The sequence below is a fragment of the Tursiops truncatus genome, chromosome 8 (assembly GCF_011762595.2).
Source record: "Tursiops truncatus isolate mTurTru1 chromosome 8, mTurTru1.mat.Y, whole genome shotgun sequence".
Classification (NCBI taxonomy): Eukaryota; Metazoa; Chordata; class Mammalia; order Artiodactyla; family Delphinidae; genus Tursiops; species Tursiops truncatus.
In genome coordinates, this window is record NC_047041.1 from 5,086,367 (window position 1) to 5,099,325 (window position 12,959).

Here is a 12,959-nt window from a genome sequence, read left to right on the forward strand (position 1 = left end):
CGAGGCAAGGTGTTGAAGAGATGAGAGAGAAAGAGAGGGTATCATTAAACAGAATATGCAGAAAGCCTCCTGAACCTCAAAATAATTAACATATTTGAAGAAAAGTGCTCAACCTCAAATTGAAACTTTAGTGGGTGCACACACACGTGCGCTAAATAGCCTACAAGTACGTTACTGTCCTGACGACAAACTAGGAAGCAATGTACAAGGTAATATCGTGGAATACAGAGAGATCCAAACAAAAGAGCCTAAATTAGTCACACACGGTTTGTGGGAATGGAAACTGGTTGACATTTCTGAAGGGCCGTTTGGCATTATGTCTCAAGTTCAAAATCGATCCAGCAATCCCAATCTAGGAATTTAAACCAAGGTTGTGGTTCTCAAACATGATTGTACATATAACAACCTCCAAGGACAGCTTGTTTAAAAATTCTCAACCCATGTCTCTTCCCCTAGAGGTTTGTAGGTGTGAGAATTGACATTTTGGAACAAGCAGCCCTCTTGATTTGTCTACTAACAAACAGAATGCTGAAGACATAATAAAAGTGGGAAGAGCTGTAAGCAGAAGCAAATATGTTTGTTGTAAGATTCCTTAAAATGGCAGGAAATCGGAAAATCTGTTATTTCGCTTCTCTGAACCTCAGTTTCCTGTCTTTACAATAAAAGTACATACTCAGACAAAAAAGTACACACTCAATGCCACTGCTCTGAGATTAAATAAGGACTCACTTAAAAGGCTTAGACAAAGCCTGACGCATTATTAAAGATCTATAAATATTGGCTATTACGCAATGTTGAGGGTGTGGGGGGAGGCATTTAAATATCAGAAGGTATAATACAATTCAATTTTTGAAACATTGTTTATATACATGTGTATATATGTACATGCAGAGTTGTCTGAAGACATGTTCAAATGTTGACAGTGATAATTCCTTGATAGTGAAATTTTGAGGGATTTACATTCCCTTCTGTAGTTTTGAGTATTGTTTGAATTGTTCTACAATTAACCTCTATCATTTTTCCTCAAAAACATTTAAGTTCAAAAGTATAAAGTGTAATTCAACAATACCTTACATGTGCAGAACACTTCCACGTACAGAAAAGTTCCAAATACCTTGCTTCATGGGAGCGTCACAAAGTCCTGTGAATGAAAAAAGGACATATCTCATCGTTTCTGTTTCACAGATGAGGAATCAGGGTAAGTGGTTTACTTGAGGACCCCATGCACAGCTAATGACTTTGCAGACCCGAGTCCAGCCCCAGGTCTTCTGAGTCCAAGTTCACCATACCTCCCACTGGACAGTGATTCCTCAATGATCTCAGTTATAATTTTCAACAACAACAAAAGCAGGGGGAGGGATTACAGTTAAACAAATGTCTATTTTTCATTTATCCTCCACATTTAAAAAAATGCCCAGCACTAGATAAAACTGAGATATATTGAATACTGAGAAGGCTGATATGAAAACATATTAAAGTCAGGAGATACCCAAGTTAGGTCTCAGATAGTAACCCTAAGCATCTCATGTGTTCCACAGCTTTGGTTACTCTAAGTACAGACAGTCTCAATCACGTGTTAAAAGTTAACAGAAATCTCATGAGCAAGGAAACTGATTTGATAATCATGTAGAGTGTAGACTGTCAAGCGGGCTTTCTCTGAGTTCTCACAGGTTTTTCACCTCTTAGCAGTTCAGCCCGGCGCCCGACGGAGGTTTAAGGCCGAACCGCCTCGGCTTTGTTTGGAGCGACCCTGCGCTGGAGTCAGGAGCGGATTGTCAGGGAGCCGCGGTGTCTCGGCCTGCGGTGTGGCCTGCACTGCCCCCTCCCGGAAGAAAGCCAGAACTGCGTCTGTGCTGTGGAGCCACGTCTCCCCCTATCAGCAGAAAAAACTCCCATCACCGAAGACCGGCTTCAGCGAGGGGCCCGTAGGCTCAGAGCATCACCTGGGCCCAGACCAGCTCCCGAGGTCCTCAGGAGGTACCATTCGATTGGTTTTCAATGCAGACGTTTAAGGAATTCCCCCATTGGCTAACAAGTTCCCCTCTTCTCCACTCCGGGGCCTCCTGGACCTCAATTCTGTGTCAGAAGTGCCACGAGTTGCTATTCTGTCCTGAAATAGTGAAGCAGATCAAGGGACACATTTTCTTTGCAGGTCCTAAACTCTAGTTTCCTTTCTCCCATGAATCTGAGTTGGCCTTCTGATTCATTTTGACAAGTCCTTACAGCAGAAGTGGCAGCTCTAGGCCTAATGCTTCAGAGAACCGGCAGTTCCACTCTTACTCTCTTGGAAGCCACATACCAGGTCGGAAGTCCAGCTACCCTGACAGACCACAAAGCTGTGAGGAAACCCAAATCAGCCACGTGGCAAGAGAGTGGCCGTGTGAAGGAGCCCTGAAGAGCCCAGCATGTGAAGGAAGCCCTTTCAGATGATCCAGCCTGAGCACATTCATGACCTCACAGCACGGAGACGATGAACTGCCCAGCCAAGTCCTGCCTGAATTCCCAGCCCACGGAATCATGAGAAATAACAAGCCCTTGGTTTTTGTTTTTTGTTTTTAATTGGAGTATAATTGCTTTACAATGTGTTAGTTTCTGCTGTACAATGAGGTGAATCTGCTCTATGTACACCTATATCCCCTCCCTCTTGGACCTCCCTCCCACCCCCTCCCCCATCCCACCCATCTAGGTCACCACAGAGCACCGAGCTGAGCTCCCTGTGCTATACAGCAGGGTCCCACTAGCCATCTATTTCACACAGGGTGGTGTATATACAGATGAACCTATTTCCATGGCAGGAATAGAGGCGCAGACGTAGAGAACAGACATGTGGACACAGGGTGGGAAGGGGAGGGTGGGACAAACTGGGAGATTAGAATTGACATATAGATAAGTGCTTGTCTTGAACCACGAAGTTCTGGGCAGTTTCTTGCACAGCCATAGATAACTTGAAACACTTGGGCCTTCTGGGCGTGTTCAGGCTTGACCTCATAGATACTGTTTCCATCCTACACCGTCATGCTGCTCTGTAGTTGAATTTAGTTGTATTATGAGTGTTGTAGTTTAGTCAAGCAGTTAAGACTCAGTTCAAGGTCAGTAGTTCAGGCTGCATACTCACTTGGTGTCCTGTAAGTCAGACATCTCGTCTCTACCAGGGCCCAGCTGCAAGTTGGCTGTATTTTCAAATAGAGAATCGTTGTTCACGGAACAGGCATGGCCTTGCCCTGGGGTCTCGTATGGGAGCTGGCTGGAGGTTGCATCTCTGTCTGCCAGAGATACAATAATTTTAGGTCTGCTGGATTTTACAGTGAAATTTGTGGGACAGTTTGAAATGAAGACTGGACCTCTGCCAATGCTTCTTGTATTGGGCTCCACTCAAAACTGGCGACCTAACGGGTTAGCCAGTGCTTGAGTCAGAGCAGCACGGCCAAACGTCAGATATGAAGCCCCAAAATCCAAAGAGGCCCACAAACAGCATGTCCTTCCTTTGTGGAGAGCAGTGCGAGGTGCAGCATGTGCCTCGCTTAACAGTTCCATAAAAAGGAACGAAATTGGGTCATTTGTAGAGATGTGGATGGACCTAGAGTCTGTCATACAGAGTGAAGTAAGTCAGAAAGAGAAAAAAAAATACCGTATATTAACGCATATATGTGGAATCTAGAAAAATGATACAGAAGAACCAGGGCAGGAATAGAGACACAGATGTAGAAAACAGACGTGTGGATACGGGGGCGGGGAAGGAGGGGTGGGATGAATTGGGAGATTAGGATCAACACATATACACTACCATGTGTAAAATAAATAGCTAGTGGGACCCTGCTGTATAGCGCAGGGAGCTCAGCTCAGTGCTCTGTGGTGACCTAGATGGGTGGGATGGGGGAGGGGTGGGAGGGAGATCCAAGAGGGAGGGGATGTATAATTATACATATAGTTGATTCACTTCATTGTACAGCAGAAACTAACACAACATTGTAAAGCAACTATACCGCAATTAAAACAAAAAACAAAAAAACAGTGGCTGTTCCAATATGCCCCAGACCACAGGACCCTAGAAGTTTCATTGATAGAGCAAGCACTTTTGAGCTCCCACCCTCTAGCACACATGCATCTTACCAGAGTGTCTTGTAATTCCATCTTCCAGATGCAACTAGAAAAATGTCATCAATGTCAAGGGCCAGCATGATGTTCTGTGGGAGATCAGGATGGTCAAGTCCTTCTAGACTATATGTGCTAGAGAGCAAGAGACTTGGCGAGGCTCTGAGACAGAACTGTAAAGGTAATCCTTTATTCCTCCCAGGTGAGCGCAAAATGCTTCTGCTTATCTTTTCTGATAGGAGTGGAGGTGGGAGCTTCCCTGGTGGCGCAGTGGTTGAGGGTCCGCCTGCCGATGCAGGGGACGCGGGTTCGTGCCCCGGTCCGGGAAGATCCCACATGCCGCGGAGCGGCTGGGCCCGTGAGCCATGGCCGCTGAGCCTGCGCGTCCGGAGCCTGTGCTCCGCAACGGGAGAGGCCACAACAGTGAGAGGCCTGCGTAATGCAAAAGAGATGGACGAAATTAACACCACCTGCTACCAGATGCGATCCAAGGGGAAGAGCCCAGCATCACTTTTGTGATATTCCTGTTATCAAGTCAAGAACACAGGGAGTATGGTTCTCATGAGGCCTCCTTGAGGACTCTTTAAGAGAATTTGTTTCAGGTGACTAAATTGATTAGCGAGAGAATGATACAAGGACTGTTGAAAGAAAATCTTAAGTGTTCTCAGAACATACACAAAAGATGACCATGTGAAGTGATTCATGTGTTGATTAGCTTGACTGTGGTAATCATTTCACAGTATAGATACAGATATAAATATTGTATATATATTAAATTAACATATTATACACTTTAAATAAATACAGGTTTGGGAGACTTCCCTGGTGGTCCAGTGGTTAAGACTCTGCACTTCCACTGCAGGGGGCACGGGTTCAACCCCTGGTCGGGGAACTAAGATCCCGCATGCCGTGTGGCACAGCCAAAAAAAAAAAATTAAATTAAAAATAAATAAATAAATACAAGTTTTACTTGTCAATTATATGTCAGTAAGGCTGGAGGAAAACTCAAGATCCTGGGCACCAGATGCATAGAAAAATAAAAGATGGGTGATGAGCATTAAGCCCATGCTTACTTGTAAAAGTAAGTCTAAATGAAGATTAAAAGGGAGAGAACATTGTGTAATGGCAATTCTATGCTCCCTAAAAATACAGTACAGCTATCTGGGGAAAGTATAGGGAAAAGCTTTCAACCTTTTAGTGATTATAACTAAATCACTTTTTAGTGAATTAGTGTTTAGTGACAAAAATATTCTATTATATAATCTAGTTGGTAGTTTCAGTGTTTTTATCCTGGGGCCGTAAACTGTATAATGTGGAATAAAGTTTACTTGGCCTTGTCCGTTAAAGAAGCTAGAAGTAATCACCAATCCAGGAACAATAAGCACCCCTAGTGTATTAGTCTGCTCAGGCTGCCATTAAAAAAAACTAAAAATCACGGACTGGGTGGCTTAAACAACAGACAATGATTTCTCACAGTTCTGGAAGCTAGAAGTCCCAGATCCAGGCGCTGGCTGATTCACTTCCCTTCCTGGCTTGTACATGGCCACCTTCCTGCTTTGTCCTCCCATAGTAGAACTCTCTGGTCATCAGGCTAGGGCCCCACTCTTATGAACTCTTTTAACCTTGGTTACCTCCTAAATGTCCTGTTGCCAAATACAGTCACATTGGAGGCTAGGGTTTCAACATATGAGTTTGGGGAAGTGGGTGGACACAATTCAGACCATAGTACCTAGTATCAGATTTCAAATTGAAACACTGTTTCCCACTAAAAGAAGCTAGTACTTCTTGACAAAAACAGCTGACGTTCAGGTCTAGGGAAGGAAATGTATAAGATAAGCCTAGAACATCTTGTCTTTCTAGATAGCAAGGAAGCCATCAAATACTACTAGGATTTTGCCAAAAAGAATCAGGAACCAAAGTAAAGAGGCTTTCGCTGGTCAAGAAAATACAATTTGAGCTTCAAAAATGAAAATAATTGCAAGTGTTTGGAACCCCTCAAACAGGTTTAAGTATATGAGTTCAAAATTCTATTTTTTAAAATTAATGAGTTCTTTGGAGAACAGTTAGCTCTCCATATTTGCAGGTTTTGCATCTGCAGATACAGAGGGCTGACTATCCGATGCCACTGCAGAAATGAAAGAGGAGTCATCACAACTGATACCACACAAATAGAAATGATCATAAGAGACTACTATGAACAAATTGAACAATTCAGAAGAAGTGGATGAAATCCTAGAAATATACAGCCTACCAAGACTGAATCATGAAAAAAAGGAAAATCTAGACAGACTAATTAGTAGTAAGGAGATTGAATCAGTAATCAAAAACTTCCCAATAAGGACCAGGACCAGATGGCTTCACTGTTGAATTCTACCAAACATTTGAAAAGAATTAGTAGCAATCTTCTCAAACTCTTCCATAGAATAAAAAAGGAGACAACACTTCCAACTCATTTTACAAAGACAGTATTACCCTGATACCAAAACCAGACAAGGACACTACAAGAAAACTACAGCCAATATCCCTGATGAATATGAATGCAAAAATTCTCAACAGGGACTTCCCTGGTGGCACAGTGGTTAAGAATCTGCCTGCCAATGCAGGGGACATGGGTTCGAGCCCTGGTCTGGGAAGATCCCACGTGCCGTGGAGCAACTAAGCCCATGCGCCACAACTACTGAGCCTGCGCTCTAGAGCCCACGAGCCACAACTACTGAGCCCATGTGCCACAACTACTGAAGCCTGCGCGCCTAGAGCCTGTGCTCTGCAACAAGAGAAGCCACCGCAATGAGAAGCCTGGGCACCTGAACAAAGAGTAGCCCCCGCTCGCCGCAACTAGAGAAAGCCCACGCGCAGCAACGAAGACCCAAGGCAGCCAAAAATAAATAAATTTATTAAAAAAAAAATTCTCAACAAAATACTAACTGAATTCAACAATACATTAAAAGGATCATACATCGTAACAAGTGATATTTATTCCACCTAAAAGTTCATTTTTTTGGTTCTGATTTTAAAAGAATTAAAACATTTTCACAGGTCCCTAAAAATATTGTGGAGTCCAGGCACTGGGCCTTGTGTACCCAGTGGATTAAGGTGGCCCTGGTCTTTCCATCTCTGTGCCCCTAGATGCCAGTATTGAGCATGATCAATAGTCAATAAATTTCTGTTGAATGAGGGTAATATTCTAGACCAGACTACTCCAAAAATCTGTTTGAGGATCAAATGAGAGAGTAGTTTCAGAAGAAATTTCTAAACTGTGAGTTCTATGCAAATAAAGGGGATTTGGGGGAGGGAGAGAGATGTTAATATGGTGAATGGGATTCAAGTTTTCATCCAAAAACAGGGAACACCAGGCTGCTAGCATCATTGAAAGGCAAAGCAGGAGAAAATCAAAGACAATTGTTGCCTCCTGCAGTATTTTGCAAAGACCTAGACCTGCATGGATCTCGCCCTTGGATTTGGACAGCTGTCAGGAAAAGCAGCAGGAAACGGGAACAAACATATGTCAAGACACAGGCGCATCAGACTGTGAAAGGCGGTCCACAGGCCCTGCTCCACCAGATGGCAGTGTGTCAACAGGGAGTCAGAGAGTTTCCAAGAGGCCCCAATTAAACGACCCTGTGCTGATGCCAAAGCAGGGGCACTGTTTGTCTGAATTATTGCTGATAATTTCTCTTTTTATCATGTAATGAAGATTTTTTATTGACAGCAAAGAATACATAAAGGAGTACATTATTATAGTCCTTGCCAACGACAAGACTACAATCAAGATAAAGACATGCAAATAAGCCAGTAATATTTATCGACTGTACCCAAATTAAATCACCATCGTTATTATCAATGAATAAATACCATTGGTGTCAGCTTTTCATTGAGTTGACTTGGTGAAACTCCTTCGGAGTCTTGTGGGTACCAATTGATTCATAGGGTGTGGTTGTACATTGTGTAGGCACTCATTCCAAGAGTCTTCCAGGGCTGGAGAAGGGCCGTGTCAGAGGCCTCTCCCTGTGCCAAGTGCAGGCCCCAATCTCCCCTCAGCAGCTGAGGACTTGCAGAAAAATCCTGCCGGGCATCCTGGCCTCATCTTACTCATCTGTAGAGGTAGTTACAAGAGTGTGAATCCTGCAGTTGGACATCTGTATTAGTTTCCAGGGCTGCCGTAACAGCCCACCACAGATTGGGTGACTTACACTACAGAAATTTGTTTTCTCATCGTTCTGGAGGCTAGAAGTCCAAGATCAAGGTGCCAGCAGGTGGATTTCTTCTGAGACTTCTCTGTTTGGCTTACAGATGGCCATCTTCTCCCTGTATCTTCACATGGTCTTCCCTCTGCAGGTGTCTGTGTCCAGTATCTCCTTCTAATAAGGACACCACTCACATTAGATTAGGGCCCACCCTGATGACTTCATTTTAAATTGATCACCTCTTTAAAGATCCTATCTCCGGCTTCCCTGGTGGTGCAGTGGTTGAGAATCTGCCTGCCAATGCAGGGGACACGGGTTCGAGCCCTGGTCTGGGAAGATCCCACATGCCGTGGAGCAACAGGGCCCGTGAGCCACAACTACTGAGCCTGCGCGTTTGGAGCCTGTGCTCCGCAACAAGAGAGGCCCCGATAGTGAGAGGCCCACGCACCGCGATGAAGAGTGGCCCCCGCTTGCCACAACTAGAGAAAGCCCTCGCACAGAAACGAAGACCCAACACAGCCCTAAATAAATAAATAAATAAATAAATTTAAAAAAAAAGATCCTATCTCCAAACACAGACACATTCTATGCTCCTGGGGGAATAGGAATTCAACATATGCATTTGGGGGTACACAACCCAGCCAATAACAATACCCCAGTTTTCATCCTGGCTCTCCCACTAACCAGGTGATGTAGTAACGCTGAGCAAGTTACTCTCTGGGCCTCAGGCTTTTGGCTATAAAATGAGGTCACTGGATTATGTCATCTCTGTGGTCTAAAAGTCTGTGATCACGACAGTCAATACAAGTCTGAACTTTACAAGACCAGGAACAGGATGATTTCCAAACCAACCACAAAGGACAATTGTCTCCATGCATAGAAACTGGCATGCGTGTGGACATAGAAGTGTCTATATACTCTTGTAGGTATAAAGACAGCTTTCGTCAGCTTATGGGGGTTGCCTTCACATATACACATGCAATCAGTGCTTTCAGGACAACGGCAGAACAAAACACAGTAAGAGTATATTTTCTCCAAGTAAGTTGGTAATTTTCCCTTTTTTGCATCTTTGAAAGAGAAGAAATGTATTTAAGGACCTACGAGTAATCGGTCGACTGTTAGTCTTCCAGTCACCCCATCCTCTTTCATGAGTCCTTGTTCATGCATGCGATGTTCTGTCTGCATGGATTAACCTCTCCTGTACCTATTCCTGCCCTATCTCTGCCAGCAAACAACTATATTAAGGCTCAACTCAAATGTCATCTCCTCTATGATCTTCCAGAATTATCTGTTCTTTCCTCTGTGCCCATATGGTATACTCGTCTGTAATAATAACTATTGTTGCCAACACATACATAGCACTTACTTTGTGCCAAGCAGAAGTCTGTATGCTTTATGCATAACTCATTCAATTCTCACACTTACCGGACGAGGAAAAACGATACTGTGATTATCCCCATTTAATAGACGAGGAAACTGAGTCACAAAGAAGTTAATTAACATGTTTACTCAGAAAGTTTCCATTCACTCCCAGTCATCCAGGGGAATCAAGTTAAAAACACAATGGTCTCATCAGCCTCTCCCTGCTCTCCCCTATCCCCATGTCTACATCAGGCAGATGCACCTAGAGACTAGCTAGACATAAAGCATAACCAGTTGCAACCTGCCTACTCTATACTCACCTTGTATTTTTCTCTCAGGCATCCTCCACACCAATATTCCCCACCTGATTTAGATGATGTGTTAGAAATAGTCCCTAAATCTCTCTGCGTGGTCTTCACATTTCTTGTAGAAAAGGCAGAGCCTCTGTTCGTTCCAAGTGTGTACACTTGTTGTAATTAAGAGGAGGCAACACTGGAGCTGGGGAGGAGAGATGGAGGACTGGGAATTCTGGCACAGAAGACGAATTACCCAAACAAACGCCAGAAGTCTACGAAAAGGCATTACAACACTCTCTGAAGTGACTAACAGTCGGCTAGCAGCTAGCTGTGTAACTGCAAGCAAGTAAGCAATCTCTGGTCCTTTCATCTGCAATGAAATAATGGTTGAACTCGATGATTGCCAAGACGCCCATCTAGCTATGGAAGCCTCGTTCTGCTAAGCCATCCCAAGGAGGTTTTTCTGAAGAAAGAAATTGTCGAGACAAAGGAGAAGAGATAGTGATAGATAGGGAATTAGAGGCTCACTGCTTTCTCTTGATGAAAAGGGACCAAATGCACAGCAAATTATCCTACCAACTGACCAGGAAAAAAACTATAGGTATAAGCCAGTTATTTATATTTCAGCTTTTTACTAGTGAAAATATTTGCCTATTTGAATTGAATTGAAGACTGAATTTGCTTAACTAATAGGCTGGCGTTAGAATAGGAGATCTAACATGTATCTCTGTAATTTATCATTTTTTATTCTGAATTCAATCATACATTTTGTATAAGTGCAAATGTAAAACATTTTGATGCAAAATTCATAGAGCAGAAGCCTATGAAAATGAAATTAAAATGGAATCCTTTTTCTTTGACATTTAAACTCAATAACTGTAGCGTCAGATTTAGTTCAGAAGTTGCCATTTCGAAGACTTTTTAAGCACTGGACTATGGGCGAGGGGAAGGTTCTCTCGGCACCCCTCTCTTCCCCGCCACACCCCCAGGCCTTTCCTCTTGGCCTCCTGGCTGGGATGACCTCCCCAGGCACCCCTGCTCCTATTTCCTCTTTGACTTTTCGGGATCCCTTCCCTTTCCCCATTTCTCCGCCCACGATAACTCCCAACTCGGCTTTGCCTCTCCCACAAAACTCCAACTCCCCAGATAGTTCTCCATCCTATTCTCATCAAAACTCAGCCTCCCAGTCCTGCATTTCCCCAGGGCTGCATTCCTGTGAATCTGCACTCTATTGTGGTGGCCTCTTAAAAAATCTAAGTGCTCTGCGGGTTCCTCCATCAGTCCATAGAAAAAGAAAGCAGAAGGCAAAGGAGGAGATTACACCCAGCTACTCCGCCTAGGTGAGCCTGCCCCAAAGCCTGGAGGGCAATTCCTGGCACTCACCTTAAAAGGGTTATTAATAAGCAGGAGTGGGGCTTCCCTGGTGGCGTAGTGGTTGAGAGTCCGCCTGCCGATGCAGGGGATACGGGTTCGTGCCCCGGTCTGGGAAGATCCCACATGCCGCGGAGCGGCTGGGCCCGTGAGCCATGGCCGCTGAGCCTGCGCGTCCGGAGCCTGTGCTCCGCAACGGGAGAGGCCACAGCAGTGAGAGGCCCGCGTAATGCAAAAAAGAAAAAAAAAAATAAGCAGGAGTGGTTTCAGGGGAGAATACTCAGACATATGCTCATAAATATGAACAAATATTCAAAGAGAGTCACCCAGGCAATGAGCACTAAGAAAGCTTGTCATGTAAGAGAAAATTCAAGGAATTAGAAATGTTTAACGTGGAGAAGAAGAGACTTAGAATATCAAATATCACACAGGAAGAAGTATTTGATTTGCAGTTTTGACCCCAGAGGGCGAAGTAGGAAGAATATTTGAAAGTAATAGAAAGGCAGATTTCAATTCCATGTAAGAAAAATCTCCTAAAAAGTTAATAAGTGCCTGTTAGTGGAATTGAAACAGGAGGGAAGGGGGCAGGGTGCAACCTTTAAGAGAATGACGTAGCCATAGCACACGACAAAAACTGGTTAGAACCAACTAGGTCCAAGATGGTGGAAGATTCAACTTCCAGCGGACCTTGAGCCTCGTTATATGTTCACTGTAATGCCTTAGCTACTGACACACCTACCAACGCCGTGACAGTTCCGAGGCCAACCCTGAAAGGCCAAAAGGTGGGCGGTGGCCCAATTCCTGGAAATCCCGCCCCTTCCCCAAAATAGTTGGAATAATCCTCCCACTCATTAGCCTATGAAATTACCCAGCCCATAAAAGCTAACCGCGCCATATTTGGGGGCCTCTCGCCTTCTGAGATGGCCCACACTGTCGGTGGAGTGTCTTCCTCCCAAGGCCGTTCTTGCCTTTTGAGATGGATCGCATTCTGTCTATGGAATGTGCATCTCTCTAAATAAATCCACTTCTTACCTATCACTTTGTCTCTCGCTGAATTCTCTCTGCGATGAGACATAAAGAACCTGAGCTTCGTTAAGTCCTGAGGCCAGATATGTGATCCCAATTAGAAGACAGTGGGCTCAAGTCCCAATCTGAATTTTGGCTGGTTTCGAGTGCCGACCAGCGCATTCGAGGCCCGTCTGAGTTGTGCAGTTCCAGCATGGGCTAGTCTGTGAGGTCAGAAACTTGCCCTGTGCTGCAGATAATCACATAGAGTTAACCGGTCACATTGAGGGATTATTTTTGAAGAGGGAAATGTGTTCAATAACCATTCATTGAATACTTTCTATGGTCAAGCACTGGGCTAGCTTCTGAGGATGTAAAGCTGAGTATGGTATGGTCTCAGTCGGGTAGGAAAGTAATATCAACAAGTAACAGCGCCACAAGTAATTCATATGCCACTGGAGAACAGAATGATAGCCCACTCACTTCTCTTTTTTTTTTTGAAGGTATATAAACTTTTTTTGGCTGCGTTGGGTCTTCGTTGTTGCCAGCAGGCTTTCTCTAGTTGCGGTGAGCGGGGGCCACTCTTCGTTGTGGTGCATGAGCTTCTCACTGCAGTGGCTTCTCTTGTTGCAGAGCACAGGCTCTAGGT

General features: G+C 44.3%; 1 long non-coding RNA gene across 1 annotated transcript; it reads right to left on the reverse strand.

The window, feature by feature from the left end:
• Nucleotides 1-6,963: 6,963 nt before the first annotated feature.
• LOC109551001 (uncharacterized) lies at nucleotides 6,964-11,305 on the reverse strand. Its single transcript, XR_002177708.3, has 2 exons — nucleotides 9,959-11,305; nucleotides 6,964-8,450 (listed from the first exon to the last, which is right to left on the reverse strand). It is a non-coding gene; the product is annotated as an uncharacterized lncRNA (long non-coding RNA).
• Between the last annotated feature and the right edge of the window lie 1,654 nt (nucleotides 11,306-12,959).